At 40.1% G+C, this 26,512-nt stretch overlaps 1 protein-coding gene across 7 annotated transcripts in view; it reads right to left on the reverse strand.

Moving 5' to 3' along the window:
• TRPM3 (transient receptor potential cation channel subfamily M member 3) overlaps positions 1 to 26,512 on the reverse strand; it is a 2,946,644-nt gene that overhangs the window by 1,786,025 nt on the left and 1,134,107 nt on the right. The window contains exon 1 of one of the 7 annotated variants that reach the window (XM_044064376.1): positions 4,157 to 4,162. The exons of the other annotated variants lie outside the window; for them this stretch is intronic. The gene's annotated coding sequence lies outside the window, so the exon portion shown is untranslated. Of the gene's footprint in view, positions 1 to 4,156; positions 4,163 to 26,512 lie in introns of those variants that run through there. 7 annotated transcript variants of the gene reach the window in all.

Genomic DNA, 26,512 nt, shown 5'->3' on the forward strand with positions numbered 1-26,512 from the left:
TATATATAATATATATATATAAATATATAATATATATATATATATATATATATATATATATATATATATATATATATATATAGATATAGATAGATATAGCTAGATATAGATATAGATATACATATATACATGGCTTAAGCAGGTATGCTACCATTTTATACAACAAACTGCACACTGAATAGAAAGTAAAATATCATAGCTTAAAACAAGTGTTGCAGCCCTGAGGAGGTGCACAATGATATGTAGCACCATTGCACATGTCAGCCCTTGCCTTGGGGCAGTGTCAAGACATCTGTGTTCTGGTTACTGTCAACTTGCAGTTGCAAACTGTAGCTATGGGAAGGTAGCCCAATATCAAGACTGCTTATCCTTTTACTATCCTGCATGCCTGAAATGGGTCCAGCATACTTTATCAAATGTTCATTTGTTCAAAAAAGTCTAAAAGGGAACATTTAGCTGAGCATCATTTTACTGAATGTATGTGTTGTGAAACAGGTAAATGGGTTTGTATTAAGGTGGAGGATGTGTATGCATGTGTTTGCAATTTACAGTTTAGAGTCAGGTGAGGGGTACATTTATTGTGTATGTAACAGTGTTTGTAGGATAGGGTTAGAGTTAGTGTTAAGTAGGTCGATAAATGTAGTGTGTATGTGTATTTATATGTAATGTGTGTGTCCAAACAGTGTTATGGTATTATTACAGAATGGGTATTTCTAAGGTAAAGAGTAGGCTTAGGGTTAGGGTTAGCAGGGCTTAATAAGGTAGGGTTGCCACCCCTCCATTTTTTTTCCGGACTATCCGGAAATCAAACTGATTCTCCAGTAGTCCAGAAAACACTGTACAAACTCTGGTATTCTGTTTCAAAAAGGAAACAGACTATCGGAGTTTGTAAATCGGCTGATTTACTATGCTTTTTTTACAGAAAAGCATAGTAAATCAGCCAAAAGCAGGCAGCAGGAATGAAAAAAAGAGGGCGTTCCCCATCAAGTGATGTCATCATGACATCACAAAATGGCCAGAATGTGGGCATGAGAGGGGTGGGTGGGCGGGATTACTGGTAACGCGAGGGCTGTGGCTTTGGTTTTAGCCACGAAGGAAGGTGGCAACCCAATACTAAGGTGGTGTGGGGGGGTGAAGGGGTTGAACTTGACTTGAACTGGAGAAGCTTTCTGTTGTAATGATCTTTTAGATCAACAACAGCAATCTTTAACTCAACAGCAACATTTTTAGGTTAGGGTTACCACCTTTCCCACTTTGTGAGGGAGAGTCCCTCTCTGGGCAGTTGTGTCCTTACCAAAAATATTAAAAATGGTGAATGTCCTGCAATTGTAGGGCATAATTATGTCCTATACTTTATGTAATAGTTGCATAAAATAGTTATTTCTGTATCTAAAATACCTAAAAGTTGCAAGAAACAGAATAAGCAACTAAACTGCTACAAGAATAAGCTTTTATTTAGGCAAAACAGTAAAGTTCTATCCTTTGTACTGACCGTGGGTATGTGTCGGCCTGTAAAATCTGATGTGTGTCCCGAAAATGTCCCACTTTGGCCATTTGAAAAGGTGGCAACCCTATTTTAGGTTAGCAGCAACACAAAATGAGCAGTAATGTAAACTCCTGCCAAAGCTTCACAAAGCATTAACTACTTCATCACAACAAACTTTACAGTACTTGTACTTTTGCTTTCAAATTGTACACAACTGAGGGTTTTTCCTTTTAAACTGCATTTTATTACCTGAACTGCCTTCAAAACTCTGATTAATCCCACACAACTGAGAGTAACTGGGGAGCTAAATACTCATTATTACAGGAACAATGCCATACGTTTATGGTAGTGCAGGCTGTTTACATTCTACAAGCTCTGGAGCTGTGTACTTATGCTTGCACATCAGTCCCTATAGTTTGTTGTACTTCCATCCCCCAGCTTAAATCCTGGGGCTAAAGTGACCTCTGAAGCCAGAGTATATAGCCAAGATAGGTTGTGATGTTTGGGGAGAAATGGGCGAAGGCTGCCAGCCTAGTCAAATAGAATTTGACATATAATTCTGGCATTTGTAAATAAATAAATGTAAAATACAGGCATGTTTCTTGAGTGTAAAAGAATACTGTGAAATGTGGAACTGCAAAATATGTGGCAACATTGCACTCTACTGGCCCAGTGAAGCATGTTGTGACCCTTTCATGTTAGAATTTGGCTCCAGTGCATCTGGATGAAGGTTTCATGCCCATTGTTTTAAGGCTAAAGTTTATGACCAGAGTTTAGATGTGGAATGTGCTTTATTGCTCTGGTTTCTGTTAGAATATACATGTGAAATGACTTATATTGTTGTACGTTTCTGAGCAGGTGTTAAATTGCTAAATAATGCAGTTTGTGGCCTGAGAACTCCAGACTAAGTGTCAAACATGATGTAATTTGGGAGGGCCTTAGAGACATGTTTGTTAGTAATGTTTAAATACTGTTTTCTCACAAGAGACTGGGAGCATTTTGATCTTGGATATCTAACTCAGCACTCTGCCTAAGCTCACATGTATATTTTTAGCACTGTGATTTCGTGTAGGAATAGTTAAAGCTATTAAAGATTAATTAGGTATTTTTCTTTGAAATCAGACCTGTCCTACTGTATTATTTTAAGTTTCTGTGTGATCTCTGAACTCTTACATATCTCTGTGGTGTAGTAGTTTTGTCTTGTGTTTTAATTATTTATTATTAAATATTTTTAAAACCTTCTACCTGTGGCTGGTTTATGTACAGATAAATTATGCTTTAGAGTACATTATATATTTATAGAGTTTACTGTCTAAGCCCTTCCAATAAGCCTAGACTGAATAGTCACATTACCATTGGATAATAATATTGCACAGTAATAATTGGACACCCTTTTAAGGGCCTTTTAGTAGCTGATATCATTAGCTGGGTGGCGGCAGGGATTACTACCATATGGTCTGGGTAAAGTGGCACAGCTGAAGAATCTGTGTCAGCCTTTCCCAGGAGTGTCAGTGAAGTTGTATAAATACTTATCTCAAAGTGTGTGTGTGTTGTGTCAGCTACTTGGCAGGGACACAATGCACTGGTTGGACAGAGAGAGTACTGGAGGTTCGAGCTTGCCCAACTAGGCTGTGACCTGGACCCTATAGCTGTGCCAGTGGGGAGTCTTATTGGGGACCTGGTGAGCAAAGGAGCAACCAGCCCCAGACTGACTGTGATCTCTGTGTGCACTTAAGGGAAATTGTACTTTACTGTGTGTATTAGTTATCCTTTCATCTCTTCTAGGAGATGACCTCCCTAGTGTTAGTGGTGAGGATTGAGGCTCCTTGATTGCTGGGCCAGGGCATGGTCATCACAAATGTTTGGCAGTGGTGGGATCTACTTCACATACTAAATGGCTTGTAGTGGTGTGGGTAGAGCGAATTCCTTTAGCTTATGTACAGTGATCTCTAAAAGTGTTTTTGTACTCTAAAACAGCCATGCAGTGTATACTCAGAGTTCAGATCACAATTGTTTATTTCTTTTGTTAGCTTAGTGTTAGTCAGGGTGAGCAGGCAGCATGTCAGCAGAAGAGTACAGAAAGATGACAAAGAGCCAGCTGCGGAGATGTGCCAGGCTAGGGGACTGGTACATGGAATCCTGACTAAAGCAGACCTGATTGCAGCCCTGGTTACAGCTGCATCAGAAAACAGCAGCCTGGAGGACAATCAGACTGACAGTGGAGATACAATATTCTTGGAGAATGGACAGCTCAACCTTTCTGCAGTGGACTTAAAAATCCAGCTGGAGCTAAAGAGACTTGAGTTGGAGGCCAGGCGTATGGAACTAGAAGCAGCTGAGAAAATGAGGAGTCTACAAGCTGAGGAAAATGAACAGCAGAGGAGGCATGAGAGGGAAATGCTGACTCTTCACCACAGTCATGGAGGTAATGGGGAAGGGAGTAACTGGACCCCAGAAGCACAAAAGGTTAGTAAATTTCTTCCACAGTTTAAAGAGGGGGACAATTTTGATAGCGTCATTCATATGTTTGAGTGGGTATGTAAACAGTATGAAGTTGACCAATGGCTCTGGGTACAGTTCCTGACCCCCTTACTCCATGGTAAAGCTATAACTTATTTAGCAAAAATGCATGACACTGACTGTTTTGATTATATTGCTGTAAAAAGACACTTGTTGGAATGTTTTAAGCTAACACCTGAAATGTATAGGAAAAAGTTTTGCGAGCATAGATGTATGGTAGATGAAAATGTATGTGAATATGTTGTTGAACTGAGCACTTATTTTCATAGCTGGGTGAGTGGATGTCAGGTCACCACTTTTGAAGGGCTGGCAGATCATTTGGCGAGGGAACAAGCCATTAGCACTTTGCCTGAGCATAGATGTATGGCAGATGAAAATGTATGTGAATATGTTGTTGAACTGAGCACTTATTTTCATAGCTGGGTGAGTGGATGTCAGATCACCACTTTTGAAGGGCTGGCAGGCCTTTTGGTGAGGGAACAAGCCCTTAGCACTTTGCCTGAGGACATGAGGATCTGGTTAGCTGATAGACAATGTGCTACTTCAGAGGAGTTGGGGAAGAAGGGAGACCTATACCTACCAAGCAGTGCAGCCCTGCACAGGAAAGGGACCCCCAGTACTACTCATGGGACTAAAGGAACCCATGGTAGGCAGCACAGACTGCCACAACAGAATCTGTCAGTAGCAGGGGAAGCCACTAGTCCAGGTACATATCCAGGAGCCAGGGTTAAATGTTTTGAATGCAACCAGTGGGGCCCTGTGGCATACAGGTGTCCATGGTGGCAAGGTGGGGAACCAAAGGTGAGGGAGCCAGTAAGTGGGAAAGACAAAATGCCAACAGTAGGTTGTCTTGAGACAACAGGGGTATGGAACTACTATCCTGCAGATGTCCTGAGAGGGAAGGATTTGGATGAGGCAGTACTATATACTTATGCAGTTATATGCAGTGAGGCTAGGAGACAAGCATGTGGGTCTGGTAGCCTGGGGGAGACCCAGACAGACTCCATACTTGCAGCCAGCACTAATGAGGTGGTTACATCAGGGAGTGAGCTACGCTGTAGCAGTGAGACTGAATGTGAGCCACAGCTGCTTGTGGGTACTGATGTTTCCTTGGACAGGGTAACTGCAAAGGTAGAGGTGAGTAGTAGTACCCAGGCTGACAGTGAGGCACCACTGTCAGAGGATGCCAGACTTCCTGTGGAAGGGGAGCTGGGAAGGGTTACAAGGAGGGAGTTGAGACAGCCTCAGCTCTCAGACCCTACATTGCAAGGCCTGAAGTAGGTAGCTAGGGAGGCACTTGATTCTCAAGGGAAGGGGGAATCTGTATACTGGAACAAAGGGTTACTGTACAGAGAGTGGACCCCTGAGGGAGGGCTAGAAGGTGAGAGAGTACAGCAGTTGGTAGTGCCTAGAGCTTACCATCTGGCATTCTAGCCATAGCCCATGATATTCCCTTTGCAGGTCATACGGGCATAAAATGTACAAAAGGGCATATTATGCAGAACTTCTATTGGCCTGAAATTTCCAGAGATGTAACAGGGTACAGCAGGACCTGTGAGCAGTGCCAAAAGGTAGGCAAGGCAGGAGATAAGATGAGAGATCCTTTGATGCCTTTGCCTGTGATTGAGGCACCATTTCAGAGGGTAGCTATGGATATTGTGGGTCCTCTGAGTACCCAAAGTTCCACAGGGAAAAAGTATATCCTAGTGGTAGTGGGTTATGCTACACGATACCCTGAGGCAGTGGCGTTGTCCTCCACTGAGGCCAAGAAGGTGGCAAATGCTTTGCTAGAGATTTTCGGCAGGGTAGGTTTTCCAACGGAAATACTGTCTGATAGAGGTGCCAATTTTATGTCAGACCTGCTGGCTTGTCTGTGAAAGTCCTGTGGGGTGAAGCGCATGAAGACCACCCCTACCATCCCCAGATTAATGGTCTTGTTGAGAGGTTAAACTCTACAATCAAATCCATGTTATGGGTATTTGCAGATCAGTTTAAGAGGGAGTGGGGCAAATATTTGCCCCATCTGTTGTCTGCTTACAGAGAGGTTCCCCAGGAATCCACAGGTTTTTCACCCTTTGAGATGCTGTATGGGCATAGGGTGAGGGGACCTCAAGATTTAATTCAAAATGAGTGGGAAGGTGAGTGTGAGTCTCACAAGGAGTCTGCTGTGGCATATGTCCTGAGCCTCAGGACAAGGCTCAGGGAACTCATGGGCCTGGCCCAGGAGAACCTGGCAGGAGCCCAACAACAGAAAAAGGAGTGGAATGACAGGAATGCTTGAGCTAGAGAGTATGCTGTAGGGCAGCAGGTGATGATTCTCATTCCTGTCAGACACAACAAGTTGCAAGCAGCTTGGGAGGGACCCTACAAGGTGGTAAGAAAGGTAAGTGATGTTAAATACATGGTGGAAGTGCTAGGCAGACAACAGGGGGCACAAATTGTACCATGTTAAAATGATGAAACCATACCATGATAGGGAGGCCCTTGTGCTGAGTATTTGCAGTGGATTGCAGGAGGAGTCTGAGAGAGATCTTGTGAGTGATCTCCTCAGTGAGGCTCGGGCTGACACCTCGGTGGAAGGGGTACCAATGTCCCAGCAGCTATCTCTTACCCAGGTTTGAGAAATCTGAGCAGTGTTGCAGGAGTTTGGGTCATGTTCATCGTAAAAACAGGGAGCACCCACCTTGTGCAGCACCAGGTGGATACAGGACCTCGAAGGCCTATCAGACAGGCCCCTTATAGGGTGTCTGAGAGAGTCAAACAAACTCTGAGGGAGGAGGTACAGGAGCTATTGGAACTAGGGGTGATTCAAGAGTCCAACAGTCCCTGAGCCTCACCAGTGGTGTTGGTGCCAAAGAAGGATGGCAGCACTAGGTTCTGTGTGGATTACAGCAAATTAAACAGTCACACAGAATCCGATGCTTACCCCATGCCTAGGACAGATGAGGCCCTAGAGCAGCTGGGTGGGGCTAAGTATCTTACAACCACTGATCTTACCAAGGATTACTGGCAGGTGCCCTTGACTCCCAGTGCTTGAGAGAAGTCCGCCTTTGTGACTCCTTTTGGCTTGTATGAGTTCACAAAGATGCCCTTTGGGATGACGAATGCCCCAGCAACTTTCCAGAGGCTGGTAGATCATATCTTAGCAGGAGCAGGAGGGTTTGCCCTTGTTTACATGGATGATATTGCTATCTACAGCCATTCCTGGCAAGAGCACCTTCAGCATGTCAGGGAGGTGCTGGGCAGACTACAGAGGGCAGGGATGACCATTAAGCTGAGCAAATGTCAGGTGGGTATGGCAGAGGTCTCCTACCTAGGACATAGAGTGGGGAGTTGTAAGATAAGGCCAGAACCTGCCAAAGTGGAAGCTATTCAGGCATGGCCAGCACCTGTTACCAAAAATCAGGTGAGAGCATTCCTAGGGACAGCAGGGTACTACAGAATGTTTGTTCCCAATTATAGTACCATTGCTGCTTCCCTCACAGATCTGACAAGGAAGAATAGGCCAGATAAGGTAGTGTGGACCCCAGCATGTCAGCAGGCATTTCAGAAGCTTAAGGAAGCTTTGGGAGGAACCCCTGTGTTAGCCAGTCCAGACTACAGCAAATAATTTGTTGTGCAGGTGGATGCTTCAAACTATGAGGTGGGGGCTGTGCTCAGCCAGATTTCTTCAGAGGGAGAATAGCACCCAGTGGTTTATCTCAGTCATAGGCTTCAACCCAGGGAGGAATGCTATGCAGCAGTAGAAAAGGAATGTCTAGCCATAGTGTGGTCACTACAAAAACTTCAGCCTTATCTGTATGAAAGAAAATTCACTGTGATGACAGATTACAACCCTCTAACATGGTTAAACAGAGCCAGTCAGCAAAATGCTAAGTTGCTAATATGGAGTCTGGGGTTGCAAGCAAATGATATGTCAGTGCAGCACCACAGTGGGAGTAGCAATGCCAATGCAGATGGGCTCTCAAGACAGGGAATGGGGTGAGGTACACCCAGATAGACCTGACACTCTCAAGCGATGTTTCTCAAGGGGAACTTGAAAAACTTGCACTCTACTGGCCCAGTGAAGCATGTTGTGACCCTTTTATGTTAGAATTCATCTCCAGTGCGTCTGGGTGAAGGTTTCATGCCCATTGTTTTAAGGCTAACATTTATGACCAGAATTTAGATGTGGAATGTGGTTTATTGCTCTGGATTCTGTTAGCATATACATGTGAAATGATTTATATTGTTGTAAGTTTCTGAGCAGGTGTTAGATTGCTAAATAATGCAGTTTGTGGTCTGAGAACTCCAGAATAAGTGTCAAAAATTATGTAATTTGGGAGGGCCTTAGAGACATGTTTGTTAGTAATGTTTAAATACTGTTTTCTCACAAGACACTGGGAGCATTTTGATTTTAGATATCTAAATTAGCACTCTGCCTAAGCTCACATGTAAGTTTATAGCACTGTGATATCTTGTAGCAATAGTTAAAGCTAGTAAAGATTAATTAGGCATTTGTCTTTGAAATCAGACCTGTCCTACTATATTATTTTAAGTTTTTGTGTGATCTCTGAACTCTTAGATATCTCTGTGGTGTAGTAGTTTTGTCTTGTGTTTTAATTATTTATTATTAAATATTTTTAAAACCTTCTACCTGTGGCTGGTTTATGTAGAGATACATTATGCTTTAGAGTACATTATATATTTATAGAGTTTACTGTCTAAGCCCTTCCAATAAGCCTAGACTGAATAGTCACATTACCATTGGATAATAATATTGCACAGTAATAATTGGACACCCTTTTAAGAGCCTTTTAATAGCTGATATTATTAGCTGGGTGGTGGCAGGGATTACTGCAGTATGGTCTGGGTAAAGTAGCACAGGTGGAGAATCTGTCAGCCTTTCCCAGGAGTGTCAGTGAAGTTTTATAAACACTTATCTAAAAGTGTGTGTGTGTTGTGTCAGCTACTTGGCAGGGACATGAAGTACTGGTTGGACAGAGAGGGCAATGGAGGTTCTAGCTTGCCCAGCTAGGCTGAGACCTGGCCCTATACCTGTGCCAGTGGGGAGTCTTATTGGGGACCTGTTGAGCAAAAGAGCAACCAACCCCAGACTGACTGTGATCTCTGTGTGCACTTAAGGGGAAACTGTACTTTACTGTGTGTATTAGTTATCCTTTCCTCTCTTCTAGGAGACAACCTCCCTGGTGTTAGTGGTGAGGACTGAGGCTCCTTGATTGCTGGGCCAGAGCATGTTCGTCACATAGGTCATCTTCATTTCTGTGTTTTGCACCATGTATGTCTTCAGCAGAATAACAGTACGGTAAGGATATGGTTGCCAGCTTAAAAACAAAGGAGAGATCTTGGCATCCCTCTTATTTTTGACTCACAAACTTGAGAAGGGCATGGTCAGTGACAAGTCTGAACTGCTTTCCCAGCAGTAGTAGCAGAGCTTGGCTCGTCCCCATTTAATAGCTAAGCTCCTGAGGAGCGAGTTTTCTGCTTAAACAGTAGATGGGGTGTTCTGACCTCTGAACCTCTTGAGATAACACAGCCAAAATCCTTTCATCAGTGGTAACAGTCTGCACTATTAAATATTTACTAAACTTAAAAGTGAATCAGACAGCCTGGACACACTGGACAGTTTTCAAATTAGGAATGTCTTCTGAGATTTTTAAATAACCAGTGAACTTTCATGTCATCCTTTGCCTGAACTAGACAAAGCCAAAAGTAATGTTGCGACAAGGCACAGAGGGAATCCATTTAAGCATTATTTTCATTATCCAATAGTTAACCAGGTAAGCCCACTGGACATAGTGACTTTTTTCAAGGATGACCCAGGAGCATTGTTTGAGCAACTTGCTCAAAGTCATACAGTAGACAAAAGAAGGTGGAAGGATTCAAACCATGTACATTTCACAACAGGAATCAGTTCATTAACAGCTTAGAGCCTTAAGTGCCAGACAACTCTAATTTGCTTAAAAAGTTAACAGAACATCAGGTGATGCACAGACATACATTATCTGAACAATAAGAACTATGAAACTGTAATCATTGGCATTGCTGTCTGACTGTAATCCACAGTAATTTATCAGGGCGGCACAGTGGTGCAGCGTTCTCCAGTTCCATTCTCAGCTGGAGTGCCTTCTGTGTGGAGTCTGCATGTCCTCCCTGCATTCATGTGGATTTCCTCTGAGTACAAAAACAAGCCCTCACAAGTAAGGCAAATGCAATGGCCCAGAAAGATTCAATTCATGTAAGAAACCACAGGCAAGCACAATGTTCTGTGAAATATCCAATTTATTTATGGCATATAGGAGATCAGGTGCAAAAAACAGACCGGTTTTGGCTAAACAAAGCCTTCCTCACTGTAAGCCATATATTCTATTAGTACCATTCCCCATTAAATACATATGATTAGCAGCAAAACCCCTTTCCCATTGGTTGATCAAAAATCCTCATTTAATCTGGGAGGAAACAGCCCACCCAATTTAATTATCCACTTTTTTTCTTTATTATTAAGGATAGAATGCCTGTCAGTTTTATTACATCTATCACCTATAATCCTATCAATGACAGTAAATCTAAAGTTTGCTGTTGTGTGTGTAAGGAAATGCTTGTATAGAGCACTCAACTGTCTTTTATTTCTAATATCACTAAAATGTTCAGTCATATATAGTCTGAGAGGTCGAGATGTCTGTCCAACATAAAATGCTGAACAAGAGCAAGTGGCAAGGTAAATCACCCAGCCTGTACTACAATTGGCTAAGAATTGTATATCATATACTACAGCTGAGTTTTTACTCAAAAACTGTTTGGATTTGATGATTTTAGGACAATGTCCACAGGGGACACAACCATATAGAGTTTCATCCATGATGATTGATTGTTGTGTATATTTATTAGATTCCTACACATGTTTTGAACAATTGCAGGATTGTGTTTCTTGTTGGCATTCTGTCATACAGTGAGTGCTCACGGTATCAACAATCAAAACTTTTTTTGGACTCAGGGGGCTTGTATTTCACCTTTTGAAATAAGGATATGATGATGAATTAATGACAATATTATATAAATATACTTATTTTGTCAATGATTACATGCTTGTACATCCCATGTGTTTAAAACAGAATATATTGTAGGCCATTATAATATGCCAGCCAGGTACTAGGTGCGTGTATTGAAATCGTGACCAGAGAAAGATATATATGTAGCAATTTCAGCTGCGTTTGATGACTACATATTGCATTACACAATTTGCATTATCACAAATTAGAATTCATTTTTGTTTCAGTTTGGTTATTTGATGAATCATAGTGACATACAGTCTGAGTTGACATTGTTCATGGAAGTATGTATAGAATACATGATTCGTTATTTAGATTTCTACATCTGGGGCTGGGTACTTGTGTGTTTCGTAAAGTATATACATTCATAAATTTTTATTTTTAGGGGGACGTAGCATTGCAGTAACAACTATCTGTGTACGCAGAGATCGGGTTATCAATGTAACATCGATCCATTTGCATACTTAAATTATGGATATGGGCTTATGTGCAAGGGCTATTATGGCTCACTGCTACTGAATTTGATTTGTTCTTCTTATATATACACATACTTATATAAACTATTACTGGTTTACAAATCTGTATCTTGGTGAGCATAGCATTGCATGGATTGGGGTTTTTTGTATGGGCCTTTTGGCGGATGTTGATTTTTCCCAAGGATACGCAGTGGCTATTATTGTTCCCCTCAACTGTGTTCTAATACGAGTTACACCCAAGACTCGACTTGATGTAGTGATGACTATATTATATACATAGATTACAAAGATTATACACTTTCATGTGACAATAATCGACCATTCTGTATTTCTGTGTGTTTGGTTATTATATAACTTTTGAATAGTCTTCTTTTGGACATCTGTATACCACTCTTTTAGTTTGATATACACACGGGTTGTAGGGAGCACTTATTAGGAATAAAAATTTTCTAATTATAACCTTAACTATTTGTTAAGGCTTTGTACAATAATTATGGATCTGAACAGGATCTTACAAAGTCTCTCAGCCGATAAAGATGATTTGGGGGTATTCGGATTAGGGTCCCACACCAAAACAAATGAAGCAATTAATTTAGAAGAGCCAGATAGCACATGTTATTCTACATTTCAAAAATTAACCAAAGGCATGCTAAGATTAAGGACCAACATTTGGCACTTAAGGTTGTTTAAAGCCTACCAAGCAAAGGGCATTTCCCCGAGGAGCCTCCGGTTTAGGAGTCAACCGCTAGCTGCTAATATAGATGAAGATTTATCTGAATAATGGGCTCTTGCTCAACAGAGGGCATCTATGAACTTTGTAGACATATTAACATGTTATTATGCTAGGGTCATAGATGCATGCATTTTGGAAGTTACAGATATTTGTGAGGAAACTAAAAAATATGAAGGACAACCATGTTATGTGTCCTGTCTGAGCCAGCTCAGTAAAGAATTATTTATTTTGAAAAAACAGCTAAAGGAACAGAAAATGCACAAATTCAACAGGGACATGGGGGATTATCAAAGAGGTAAACCCGTTGGGACAACTAAGAATGCAAAATTTGTGAATTTGGATAGAAAATCTTTAAAGAGGAAAAGACCTAAGTCTATCCTCAAGAAACCAAGAGCTCCCCATGGTGGAACATCAGGGGAGGATTCATCCTCAGGCACAGACTTGGATACGCAACATACTCTAGAATCCCCTACTTCTAAACACAGTCATTTGGATAACCCTTTAGGGGCAAACCACGTAGGGGAGGCAGAAAACACAGGGCAGGTACATGATGTAGAGACTTTACTAAAGATCACGGTACAGAAATAAATGTCACTGCAAATGTCTTGAATATTTCATCTACATCTTTATCTCAAGTTGAATTACAGGTATTAAATAAAGGTCCCAATTTTGTACCTGGCTTTTTTGTTTCTGAGGATTCTTTTGCCCAAGATGTTACCTCTTTTTGTCATTTATTGACTCAGACTGCATTTTGACTCAGTTCCATCTGCTGTGGATTATAACACTTTTAGATTTCATAAATCTATGTTTATGCCCCCATGAGTCATAATGTTTTTATGTTTCAGACCAGTGTTCTCAAAGATCTGCATATTCACTATAGAGAATCCAAGATTTTGTCTCATAATCTCTCAATGATTGGACAACAGGTGGTTATGAACCTTCAAAACAATAATAATCTGGTTATTTTACCAGCAGACAAGGGTGGAGCTGTGGTAGACATGGATTGGGTCAAGTATCATGGGGAGGCTGAAAGACAACTTCATGGTGGGAAATATTATATGCATATGTCTTTGGATCCATCTTATAGGTTTAAACAAGAAATTGATCAATTTCTTCGGGAGGCTGAAGAAGAAGGAATTATCTCGGATTCGGATGTATATCATCTTACTGTGCCTGATCCTTGCCACCAATATCTATATTTATTACCAAAAATCCACAAAAATTTTGAGAATCCACCTGGCAGACCAATAGTGTCTGGCAAAGGTTTACTTACTGAACTACTTTCCCAGTTTTTGACTAAATATCTGAAGCCTCGGTTAATGTACCTTAGAGCATGGATACAAGACATGACACAGTTTTTGCATATCATTTCAGATATGCAGTTGGAACCTGGTTGGTTATTATGCACTCTTGATGTGACAGCACTTTATACCAACACTCCTCATTGGGCAGGTTTACAGGCTTTACAATACTGGTTAGACAGATCTGAGTCATATCCACCTATATTCAACACCTTCCTAGTTTGTTTAGCAGAACATGTGCTTACTAAAAACATCTTTTGCTATTATGGTAGATGCTATTGGCAGTTGCAGGGCACTACTATGGGGACATCATTTGCCCCCATTTCTGCTGATTTGTTCATGGCCTTTTTGGAAGATCAGGTGATTTATGATTCCAGTCATAATATACATCTGGAGGAAACAGATGTATGGAGACAGTACCTAGATGATTGCTGGATGGTCTGGAGGGCAGATAGTGATTATCTAAAATAATTTGTTGAATGTCTAAAGGGCAATAAGTGGGCTATAAGTTTTACGGTGAACTATCACAACAAATTATGTTTCTAGATGTTATGAAACACTGATAACACATTGGATAGTCAAGTATACCGTAAATACCCACAATATAACTCACTATTACATGCTAACAGTTTCCACCCCAATGTGTTAGACGTATCTGTTCCAACCCAGATAATTATGAGCATTACAGACAAGAAATGGTTTGTAGGCTTAAAACCACGGGCTACAAATCTGGCAGTATCTTAACTGCTAGCAACTGGGCATCTACTCAGGACAGGAAATTCTGAAATTTGTTTAATGACTACATATGGATGGAATACCAACATATTGATGGACATTATCAACAGACATTGGAATATACTGTTAGCGGATCACAAACTATCTGATATGCTCAATTTGAGATGTTTATTTTCCTTTCATAATGGCAAGACATTGGGCTCATACTTCAGCCACTATAAATGTGGGCAGGAATTTAATAAATATACAAAACAATCAACCATCACAGGTGAAACTCTATATGGTTGTGTCCCCTGTGGACATTGTGCACATTGTCCTAAAATCATCAAATCCAAACAGTTTTTGAGTAAAAACTCAGCTGTAGTATATGATATACAATTCTTAGCCGATTGCAATAGAGATTGTGTGATTTACCTTGCCAATTGCTCTTGCTCAGCATTTTATGTTGGACAGACATCACGACCACTCAGACTATGTATGACTGAGCATTTTAGTGATATTAGAAATAAAAGACAATCGAGTGCTCTGTACAAGCATTAACTTAGAGACACAACTGCATATTTTAGATTTACTATCATTGATAGGATTATAAGTGATAGATGTAATAAAACTGGCTGGCATTCCATCCTTAATAATAAAGAAAAAAAGTGGATAATTAAATTGGGTAGCCTGTTTCTCCCGGATTAAATGAGGATTTTTGATTAACCAATGGGAAAGGGTTTTGCTGCTAATCATCTGTATTTAATGGGGTTCTACTAATGGGATATATGGCTTACACTGAGAAAGGCTTTGTTTAGCCGAAACTGGTCTGTTTTTTGTACCTGATCTCCTGTATGCCATAAATAAATTGGATACTTCACACCACATTGTGCTGGCCTGTGGTTTCTTACAGGTATTTCCTCTGAGTACACCAGTTTCCTCCCACACTCCAAAGACATGCATCTGAAGTGTTTCTCTCCAGTCCTCCGCTGAAAGGGTCTATATTATGTTGTCGAATCTCGGTAATGTTGAACACCAGAAGACCAACACGTAAAGCAGTAACGGTGAACGTATAAAACCACAAAATGTCAAAGTGTGATGGTTGGCCCATCTGTGGTATAGCTCTATAAGGTAAGTGTGCGATAGTGACGGACCTTAGGGTTAGGGTGCGGGTTAAGGTAAGTGCATAGATAGGTAATGCATGTAAGGTTTAGTGTAGGGTTAGAAGTGGGGTTTTGTTAACTGTATGTGTGTGGATTATTTGTTTTGTTTGGGTATATGTCTGTAGGGTAAGTGTGCGATAGGTACGGACCTTAGTGTTAGGGTGCGGGTTAAGGTAAGTGCATAGATAGTAATGTATATAAGGTTTAGTGTAGTGCAAGAAGTAGGATTTGGTTTGTGTATGCATGTGTTTTATTTATTATGTTTGGGTATGTAGTATGTAGCGCTCAGTGGTGTTGGCCAACTATGACGGTTCGAGATTTGAAAATTTATGGTTTAGGGGGTTCGACGTATTAGCGGTTCGGGCTTTGTGTGTCGGTGTTGTGGTGTTCGATGTTATCGGGATTCGATAACATAATATAGACCCCGCTGAAAATAGGCTATGTACTAGTCTGACTTTCCTAGTTAACAAATGTTAAATAAATAAATAAAATAATTAGAAAATAAAGAAGTTAATGAAGGTCGGGCAATTGGTGCATATGATTAGATCTCAAATCTCTTAAGGATCTGCCATCTGTAGTCAAAAGTATAGGATCTGACTCTTTCTATCTTCATTTGCCTGCTAGGTGACTCTGACCAAATCATTTAACCAGACATTGGGTTGACTTATCTAGTTTGTTTGTTTAACATTTATTTACCAGGAAAATCTAACTTAGGACAAAGTCAGGAGATGTGGGGAGAAATACTCCAGAGGCATACAAAAAAGGACATGGCATAAGCATCATGTAGAGATTTTTCTTAATGATGCCAATTATGAAACTCTAATGACTGGCGTTATTGATAATTCTCAGTGATATACTGGAATATTTCTGGAGATCTGAGGTAACTTAGTGTTCTAGTTCTTAAAGGCTGGAACTTGGTCTGAGAAAAGTTCAAGAGGACACAAATGTACCAGAACCATAGAGTGAGGGGGAGGGAGCATCCCCCCACTTTTACAGCTGCAAGACCTGTCTGTTGGAGAAAAATTAATGAAGCAACACAGGCAGTTACCAATTACCAGAACTCCATGGTGGAGTCTTTACGGAGGACCCATATGTTTGTTGCTAACATGGATTTAGCACGCAGACGTTAAACTGCCTGATCACTGCTTTCTTATGTATGGTAAGGAGAGATTTGTGCTCTTGTGTGTGTATTAAGAGTTTTCTGCTTGCTCTTCCCTCCCCAAGTGCGGATCATTGCTGCCAGAGAGTTAAATGACTGATCATTGCCGGTAAGAGAGCATGCTCATGCTCTGTGTATTAGGAGTTTTGATCATTGCCAGTAATGTTCTTTTATTGCTCTGTGTATTAGGACTTTTCTGATCATTGCCAGTAAGGAAGAAAGGAGAGTTTTGTTCTCTTATGCCAGAGAGTGTGTATTAGGAGTTTTCTGCTTACTGCCCCCCCAAGTGCTGCTCATTGCTGCCAGTGTGTGTCAGATTGTGTGTATTAGAAGTTGCACCCGCCCAAGTGCTGATCATCGCTGTGTATATTATGAGTTGCTGTCCCCCCATGTGCTGATCATTGCTGTGTGTATTAGGAATTCCTGCCCCCCCGAGTGCTGATCGTTGCTGTGTGTGTGTGTGTGTGTGTGTGTGTGTGTGTGTGTGTGTGTGTGTGTGTGTGTGTGTGTGTGTGTGTGTGTGTGTGTGTGTGTGTGTGTGTGCGCGTGCGTGCATGCATGGGTGTGCCTGTGTGTCTGTGTGTGTTTACAAGAAACAAGAGCCTCAATTCTTTCCCCATACCACCACTTGTGATTCAGGGAGGTGACCATAGCTCTCAACTGTCCAGATTTTCACAGTTGGCTCACAATTTTGGTCTGTTCCTCTTAAAATTTGTGGTTTTCTGGCAAATCAGTGAGAAATGAATTCACTAAATAATGACAGCCCTTTACGTTTCAGTCTTCCTATCTTTCAGGAAACACATGGTAACACAAAACACTTTATTTTAGTAAATTTCTAAGATTATACAAGCAATATTTAAAATGCGTCCCTGGTTTTGGACCTTTGCCCTCCCCCTATAAATTTTTACTTTTTCCAGATTTCTTGTGCTGTGAAGCTGAGATATTTAGTTGAGTGTCAAGTGAGTTTTACAAGGAGCTGAGAGCTTCAGGGAAAGAGAAATTTAGTGCTGCTTATGCTAAGTTGTTGCATTGTTAGTAGCACAACAGGTAGCATACTTCCTTTTGATGCAGAAGGCTGTGGGTTCTACTCCCACAGTATGCAGATGGATCGCTGATACTGTACTGTATTGTACTTTAAAGGGAGTGAATGTCTTCCTTTGGAGGAGTTACCTAGTAACTATGAACCTGTTATCAGTTTGTCACCCATTCCCCATTGCAATATTACTTGCTTATCATTTTTACATGTAACATGGGCAATTTATTCTTCAAGGGCAACAGAATCTTTATTTGTAGATGAAACAATGAAATATAAAGTTGTTGCTAGCAGCAGCCTCTTCATTAGTTACAGATCAGTTTAATGTGGAATTATTTAGAAGACTTTTACTTCTGCAGAGATTTTGCATATTTACTGATATTGGTGGATTGTAATGACAGAGCCTTGAGTGGCCTTTTATGGTTGAAATTTTTTGAAATGTGTAGTTTTGTCATTATTGGTTCATACATTTTGTTTCATTGCTTACTAGAAGATTGTTCAAAACTACAAATTTAAAACACATTCTAACAAGTGGTGCTGTATTATACAAGGAATATAATTTAATAGAATCAGGAGGGTGAATCAAAGAACGTATACATGTATGCATGGCCCTAAAAATGTGTAAGGGGTATATGATTTGGAAACAGCCCAGAGGTAAGCTTAGTCCTCCACTGGCCAGATGCAAAATGAATGTGGGTTTTCATGCCGTTTCAATGAATGTGAGTTTCATGGGCAAGAAAGTTTACTGCTTAAGCTAAGTCTGTTTTCATTGCGAGAGAGTATTGTTTGTTTAGCAAATGGCTCAGTGTTTGTCTGAAACTTAAGTGTCTGTCATTATTTAAGTTTTGCAATCCTCATAAATTTGCCAGACAACCACACATATGAGGAACAGACCAAAAATTTGACACAAAATCAGGGACAGTCAAACATGCTCTGATCTCTCAACCTCTTAGGGCAAAAATCAGGAAAAAGTGTGAAAGGCTCAAAATCATGGGCAAATTTTAAGCTTTACTCTTTTCACCAAACCAATGGATGAAGGTAAGACAGTTCACACCACATTACCTTGACCTGGCCAAGCCTTTTAATACAATCCCCTACTCAGGTGTAGTACAAAAGATGAATAATCTTGGAGCAAACACTTGCATCAGTAGCTGGATTGCCAACTTGCTTGGCATATACATCTCAAAAGTAAAAGGAAATACCAAAGGGCTTTAGCCAACTAAGCTTGAGATGACTGCAAGCTAGGAGCAGTTATTGATTCCACAAATGACTTAGCCATCATGCAGGAAGGTTTTCTCCCAGACAATAACTGGTGCCAGAATCATGTATTGAAACTAAACTCCAAAAAATACATTATTGTATTCTTTGGGAGGTCATCTATTCCAGAGAACTGCCAAATTGACAATGCCCCCTAGAGAACTGACCCAGTTGTTTGGCATTTGGGAACTTGTGTGTACAGTGACTTAACTTTTGACCAACATGTGCCTAGAGTCATAAGAAAATCTTTCTATATTGCACAGCTTATAAACAAGTCGATTGCAACTAGATCTAGAGAAGTTATTGTTACCCTTTACCAGAGCCAGTTTTAGGCACCAGCGAACCCTGCGGTTGCTGGAGGACCCTGGTCCTGGGGGGCCCCCAACCACTGCAAATTATGTTATCTTGATATTTTGTAACATGTCTGTCAAACCAACAAAAGCTAGTACAGCAAGCTTGTATACTTAAACCAGGTAAGTAACAATAACTTGTATTTATCTCCTTCAAAATTCAAAGATCTTTAGTTATAGTAAAACTATTTTGTCAAGTAACAAACTTTACAATTTCATTAAATATTTTACCAATGATATAATGCTCCAGCCTAGTTAAGCTCTATTGGTGGACATCCTCTTCAGTAAAATTAACAACATAGCCAGCTTTAATAACTCTGGCTGCAGGGGGCCCCCTTAATCCTCATTGACTGCGTGGGGGCCCCACAAAAGCTGCTGTTGGTTGGGGAAAAATGAGGAGAAAAAATGTATTAATTTTCAATTATACTCTGTAACCTGAACAGGACTGTAATATGACCATGTTAGGACAAAGCTGTAATGAACATAAGCAGAGTAAGCACTAGAGAGATCAGCAGCCCAGGGTGACCGATCTCAGTGCAAACTGTGGAGTTTAAGAGCTGATGCTTCTAATCCTCAGGGATGGTATCTTTTTCAGGGGTTTTATACATACTGGAAGAACAACTGATACTATAACTCTCAACGTCTTTGCTGAAGAATTCTGTTCAGTGATAAAAATAATAGCATAATAAAGTCTCAAAATGAGGAACACTTTATATATTACTCTAATTCACTTTAAAAGTTACTAGAATAACACATTTTGCATCAATATGCATTTTTTAGACAATAAGTGTAAAACTCAGATTACTTGATTTAGTGTGACAGAGTAAAATTATGAGACAAAATCAGGAATATCTGTGAAATCAGGGATAGTGATAGGTATTAATTTGCTACTTACTGAGGTAAATAAAATTGTCTTATCCCTGTTGCTGTTTGATGACTGCTAAACAGCAGTCACTGATCTTGTGTAGCAGTAATAGTGTTGTACAATGTACTTGCTGAAATAAGTACAAACTTAACATTGCTGTGATGTGTGTGTGTGTGTGTGTGTGTGTGTGTGTGCGCGTTTGTAAAATATCACTGATTTTTATCAATGCACACATCCAATAATGCCGGAACACACACGTTATTCTTCTGGGTATCAATAAAAATGTAGCTAACAAGTGATTATATTTCAAAAGTAAGGCATAATGTATGTCATAGGCATTCAGACACTTAGATCTTCTAGGTATTAGTTGGCTTCCACTCCCTAGACTGTATAAATAGATACAGGGGGCTCCCTTAATCATCCTTGACTGTGGGGACCCCAAAAAAGGTGTTTTTGGTGAGGAAAAATGAGGAGGAAAAATGCTTTCATTTTCTGATTGCACTCTTTAGCCTGGATGGAGTTATATGATATGACCCTGTTAGGATAAAACTGATAATAGCGTCTGTCCTCAACCACAAACATTATAAAACATCCCTGCTCAGATGTTTGTGCACAGAAATTTACTGTAGGTTATGTGGGTGCTGGGGATTGTGTAGTCATTATTTCCTTTACTTTTCTAACAGACCTCAGAGGTATACAAAGAAAGTTACTTTAGCTCCTGTTGGGGCAGTGTACTGCCCGGTAGCAGCAAAGTAGAATACATTATTGCAGTCATTATTTATTTTCACTTTCCTCACAATCAAACATCAGACACATATACAGCTGGTTGCCATTGGGGTTAGGATCGAGGAGTTAGTATGCATGCTATATATATGTATTTCAGCAGTCACTTGAAATACATGACTGTGGCCATTTGAATCTCTGCTTTCATCCCAATCTAACACCAGAGGGTTGCATAGGCAGTGACTGTCTTTTTGGGAGGATTAGTGATGTAGGCAGTATTCCCATTCAGGATCTGTGTATCCTCACAATTGACTTTTTAATTTACTTGGAGCTCCTATTTTTGTCAGCTTTGAATTTTAAGTCTTGGGTACAACTTATGTCTTCATTGAAAGAAATAAAGACTGAAATTCTTTTTTCTTACTCACAATTTTTGTTTAGGCCACTTTTGGATTAAAAGTTTGGGAAATGCTCTAGCTACTGGGGGCAGCGGCTTAATGGAGTTATTTCCTAAATGGTTATTACTATGCTGACTTGGTCAAGAAAGTATATTGTAAAGACAGAAGGAAAACTAAAGCTGAACAGCAACATTGAATTTCTTTCCTTAATCATCATTTCTGTTCAAGCCATCACTGGGTAAAAAGAAAAAAAAAAATAAACTTAAAAAGCACTTTAGAGTATATATAAAGTTATGGCTTCTTGAAAAAGCTGAAGAAAAAAGGTAAAATGTGAGAAATGGAAGAAAAAAAGTAATGTGCATAAGTGGGAAGCCCAACATGGGCAAAACAGAGGGGAACTCTGGAGGGTGTGTATGTGTTTTGTTTTTTGTTTTGTTTTTTTGGCGGGGGCTGAAACAGTAACCAGTGCCTAGGATTCCATTGCATATTAGTTCTGTCCGGTACATAGAGTTGTTGTAATGTATCCTTGTTACACCTAAATGGCAGTAACTGTAAATGTCCCTTTGTGAGATGGGCCAACACAGTGTGGTATGTATGCCTGTTGTAATAAGATCATTGTAGCTACAGGTCAGTCTGTGTGTTCTACTCCTAAAAGCCTGCAGCATGAACTAAAAAGATAGATAGAAGTAGTGGCAGTGACAGGGTGATACTTAGACTGAAAGTGGCCAGGGGGCCCCCAACTTGATATTTGTTGGGGGCCCCCAAAATGCTAACACCGGCCCTGCTTTTACAAAGCCTTCATTAGGTCATTCATTTTGTATAATGCCCACTTTGGCATGTATCTGTCCAGATTCATGCAACAATTGGAATACCCACAGCGATACCTTACTAAAAGGATACAAGTCCTAAATAATAGGTCTTGCATGGACCACCTCAAAGATTTATTACTATTCTCAGTATCCTACAGAGTGCTTAGAGGTGACGTGCCTGGCATACAAAGCATCCTCCAACATAATACAGATGGACCTACTGAACATCAGCAAGTCAAATGGCATCAGAAATACTCAGTCCATGTATCTAAACTGAATGTTGTGGAGAGATGAATATATATCACAGAGGCTAACACTGTTCCAGAACAGATTATCCATTCAAGCAAAACAAAGCTCATCACTGTCCATATTCAAATGCAACATGGATCTGAGGATGGGTAATAGAAAATGTACTCCAGGAGTGCCACTAATGGATAGCGGCAGTTCCTAAATGCTTCATCCCTTACATGGGTCCCCTCAAATTATCTATAGTACGATCACAGTTATTCTCACTAGGGCTAATATACAATTATCAGTCATGGGATAGGTAAGACCAACCAGGAAATGTTAATTCAAGCACCAAGGGGGAAATTGGCTAAGCTTAAAATGTCTTCCAAGTGAACCTATGTTGTAGTAGTAAATAGTTTTTAAAAAACTGCCCTTTTTATATCATTAAGTGCCCCTCTAACCCTCCGCCCCCCCAGCCTCCAACAGGTTCCGGAGCCTCTGGGAGGTCTGTTCATAAATTATCATTTTCCTTAACAGCAAACTGCTTTTCTCCATACTAAACAAGTGCACTGTCTGGATAAGTGACTTGCTTAGAGTCACACATTAGACAAATGAAGGTGGAAGGAATTTAACCATGTACTCTGGTCATAAGAAGCAGCTTATTAAAAGCATAGAGTTTTGGTCCCCTGCACTAACTGCCAAATTCATATGGCAATGTGACAATTTGTGTACTTAAGCTTATAATTTACAAGCTGTTGTTGCCAAGCTACTGTGATCCAAGCCTGGATGTATCAGGCAGATATACTGGATCCATATGAAATGCCCTGTCAAAATGCAAAGAGACATCATGAGGGAAAATGACCTGGTAAAGAATCCCTGATTATTACAAGACTAAAACTAAGTACTACAGGGGAGAAACAGCTAGCCTGCTGGCTTATGGTAAGGTGTCGGACTACACTACCAGCTGCCCAAGTTCAGCACGAGAGCTGGGGTGAAAGGGTCAGCTGGGAGGAGGAGTGAACAGACAGATACCAAGTATCACATTTATGGTGGAGGTGGGAATGATGAAGAATCCTGGTGCAGCAACACAGCCCACTTGTGAACATCATGAGGCATTGTGCTGCAGTCACTTCACAGACTATGTCACACCATCTGCAATTTCTCAGGTGGACGCACAATAGGGAACTGGACATGTGCAACATCTGTTTGCCAGTACTGTATACCTTGTTTAGTTTAGCTGTGACCAACATAAACAAAAATACTCCCTATAAATATCAGCCGGCAGGGATGGCTTCACTATCCTGCTCTGCTCTTCAGGTGAGGGCATGTATTACTGAGATAAGTAGGATTATGGTGGAAGAACCAGGTGCTGATGGGGAACTTGATGATATATGCCAGTAATGCAGACAAAAAATCATGATAAAAGGATCATTACAGCACAGGAAACAAACATTGATAGGCATCTAAAGTGTAACTGCAGTTGAAAGTTTCACATCTCAAAAAAAGACTGCAGTTATTTAAGAAATATAGGAAATGTGAAACTCACTGTAATGCTATTAATGTCTTGTGGTCTGACCTGACTGCATCCTTGATGTGGGGGGAAGACAAATGTACCCCCACCATGTTTACATACTGACAGTAGGGGAAATACTCTAAGATCCTACAACCTCTGACTTGGTAAATATTTTTCATGTTTGCACATCTGGTCTCATTATTTAAAGAACCACAAATTCAGTCTTTGAAATGTCAAAAGAAGCCTTGTTTGGTCACAGCAACATAGTTTGGATACACTGAAAGTCATTTAGCTGGGACCAACAGACAAAATGTGCCACAAGCCAACAATTAACATAACTTATCCCAGTGCTTGGCAGCCCTTGATTTAGACATATATGTTAGGAGGTATGAAGAAATATGTCCCCTGTTCTAGGGTGTGGAATCAAACTCAAAATGTTGCTGAGGTTCCCATTTAGTCTACAAGTTGAAGAAGAACATGCTTCAATGTATTAGCAGGGGAGTCGGGTCTAGATCCCATTTATATTATCAAAGTGACTGACGATCAACCCAAGCCATTGTGACAAGATCTACAGTAAAAGAGTACCTGCATTTTGGAAGCAAGCTTTGGTGGCTGTATTATCAAAACATGGTAAAAGACCCTTCAGAGACAACTTCATACAGGCCAATTTCAATTTTAAACTGTGATTATCAAGAGTTTTTGAATATAATAGCTAGGAGGATGGCAAAAGTACTGCCAAAAGTGATAGATATGGATCACTGTTTAGGGCATGCAGACGTGGCAATATTAGTAGACTAATGGTGATCTGGAGGGAAGCAGCATGTAAATAAAATGCCACTATTGTTGTTGGGTCTTGATGCAGAGAAAGCATTTGGTAGGGTCAGCAGGAACTTTATGAGTAGGGCAATGGTGTAGGATCTGCATTACATGACAGAATAATAAGATTAATAAGCCAGATATACGAAGAGTCAAAAGGCAGAATTACAGTGGCAGGGTTTCCTTGACAAGCTGTTTGACCTGGGGAATCCAGGAAGGACATCCTCTTTCCCCTTTGTCATTTACTTTATATTTAAAACCATCGGCAAAGAAAACTGCTTACTCATAAATTTAATGAAATATCTATGATGGTAGTTAAGAAAATTAAGCTTTATTTGTAGATGACAGTATTGTGTATTTGATAAATCCAGAAAAGCGTGTTTTGGCGTTGTGTAATATTTTAAGACTGTTTATCTTATATCCTTAAAAGACTAGAAACTAAGATAAAGCAAAGGTGATACTGGTAAACGTTGTATATACATACAGATTGCTTCAACAATACCCATATTTATTGGGACATGATAAGATGAAGTATTACCCATATGTGAATTGCTTTAGCAATATCTATGTTTATAGGGGGATGACAAGATAAAGTAATGTGTCTCCATTTAAAGGATTGTATTATGGCAGCTAAGGATATATGGGAAGAGACTAAACAAAAGATAATACAAAAAGTGAGAAACTGGAAAGTCTTGCTTATGAATATGGTTAGTGAGTTATAAGCAGTGAAGATGTTTTAGTCCCTTTAGTTTTAGACCACACTACAGTGCGGATCTGTAAAAGTATCCTTTTCCTCACTGTATGCAATCTCAGAGATAGAATATATAATTAGCAGAGGGTGTGGGGTACAGGGGGCTTGCCCCTCTGCAAAACATTGGTAGTAAATCTCCAGACATCCAGGTAATATCGATAATGTAGAATATGACATACCGATATCACTACATTTGGAGATGTGAGTGAACGATGTGCACATGTTCAGCATTTCTGTTCGAGTAAGTCATTATTAGCAAAACCGATTTGCAAAATTTTAATAGTAAACCTATACACAAACACACACACACACACACACACATATATATATATATATATATATATATATATATATATATATATATATACATATGCATACATATATATAAATCAAGCAGAAGGAATGATGATGAAACAAGGGGAAAGTTGAAGATAAAAGGAGAGTTTAGGCTTTTGCATGCAATCCCTTAAAAAGAATAATAACAGTAATACGGGATACTGTATTTCTGAGCCAGCAGACAGTATTCTAAAAAACAGTTAAGTATACTTTACAAGAACTAAGGCAACATGGGACTGGGGAAAGGAGATTTTTACCATTAGGGAAGAATGCAAGTACGGGTATAACAATGGAACCAAGGTACTGGAAACAAATAACCAGAAAGGCAAAGGTAACGGATTACTAATGGAACAAAGCATTTGTTTTAACTGCAGGTTACAGACTGCCTCTCCTACCAGGTATTCATAATGGAGTGTAGGCAAAGGAAAAAGGGATAGGGGAGAGCTAAGAGAAAAACCAAGTGTTGGTTGTGATTTTAATTGAGTCTAGTACAGAAGGTGCTGCTAAAAAGGGATAATTAAAACAGTATGTAAAGTATTGCACGCTAACGATAAGAATCAATCAGAAGTGGCTAGAAAAGACTGGAAAGACAATTTACAAAGGAACAGTGGGAAGACATCTGTATAGCTCCCATGTATGCAACAAAGTACAGACAATGTAGGATTTTTGCATGGAAGGTCAGCATAGGCATTTTTATTGCCCAAGCATATTTCAGAGGATTTTTCCTCAGGTAAATCGCAAGTACTGGAGATGTAATGGGAAAGAGAGAGGTAAGTGTGAACATGCCTTATAGGAATATGAATTGGCAGATTTAAAAAAATTCCCCACAGAGTTC

The sequence above is a fragment of the Protopterus annectens genome, chromosome 2.part2 (assembly GCF_019279795.1).
Source record: "Protopterus annectens isolate FY-2018-M chromosome 2.part2, PAN1.0, whole genome shotgun sequence".
Classification (NCBI taxonomy): domain Eukaryota; kingdom Metazoa; phylum Chordata; order Ceratodontiformes; family Protopteridae; genus Protopterus; species Protopterus annectens.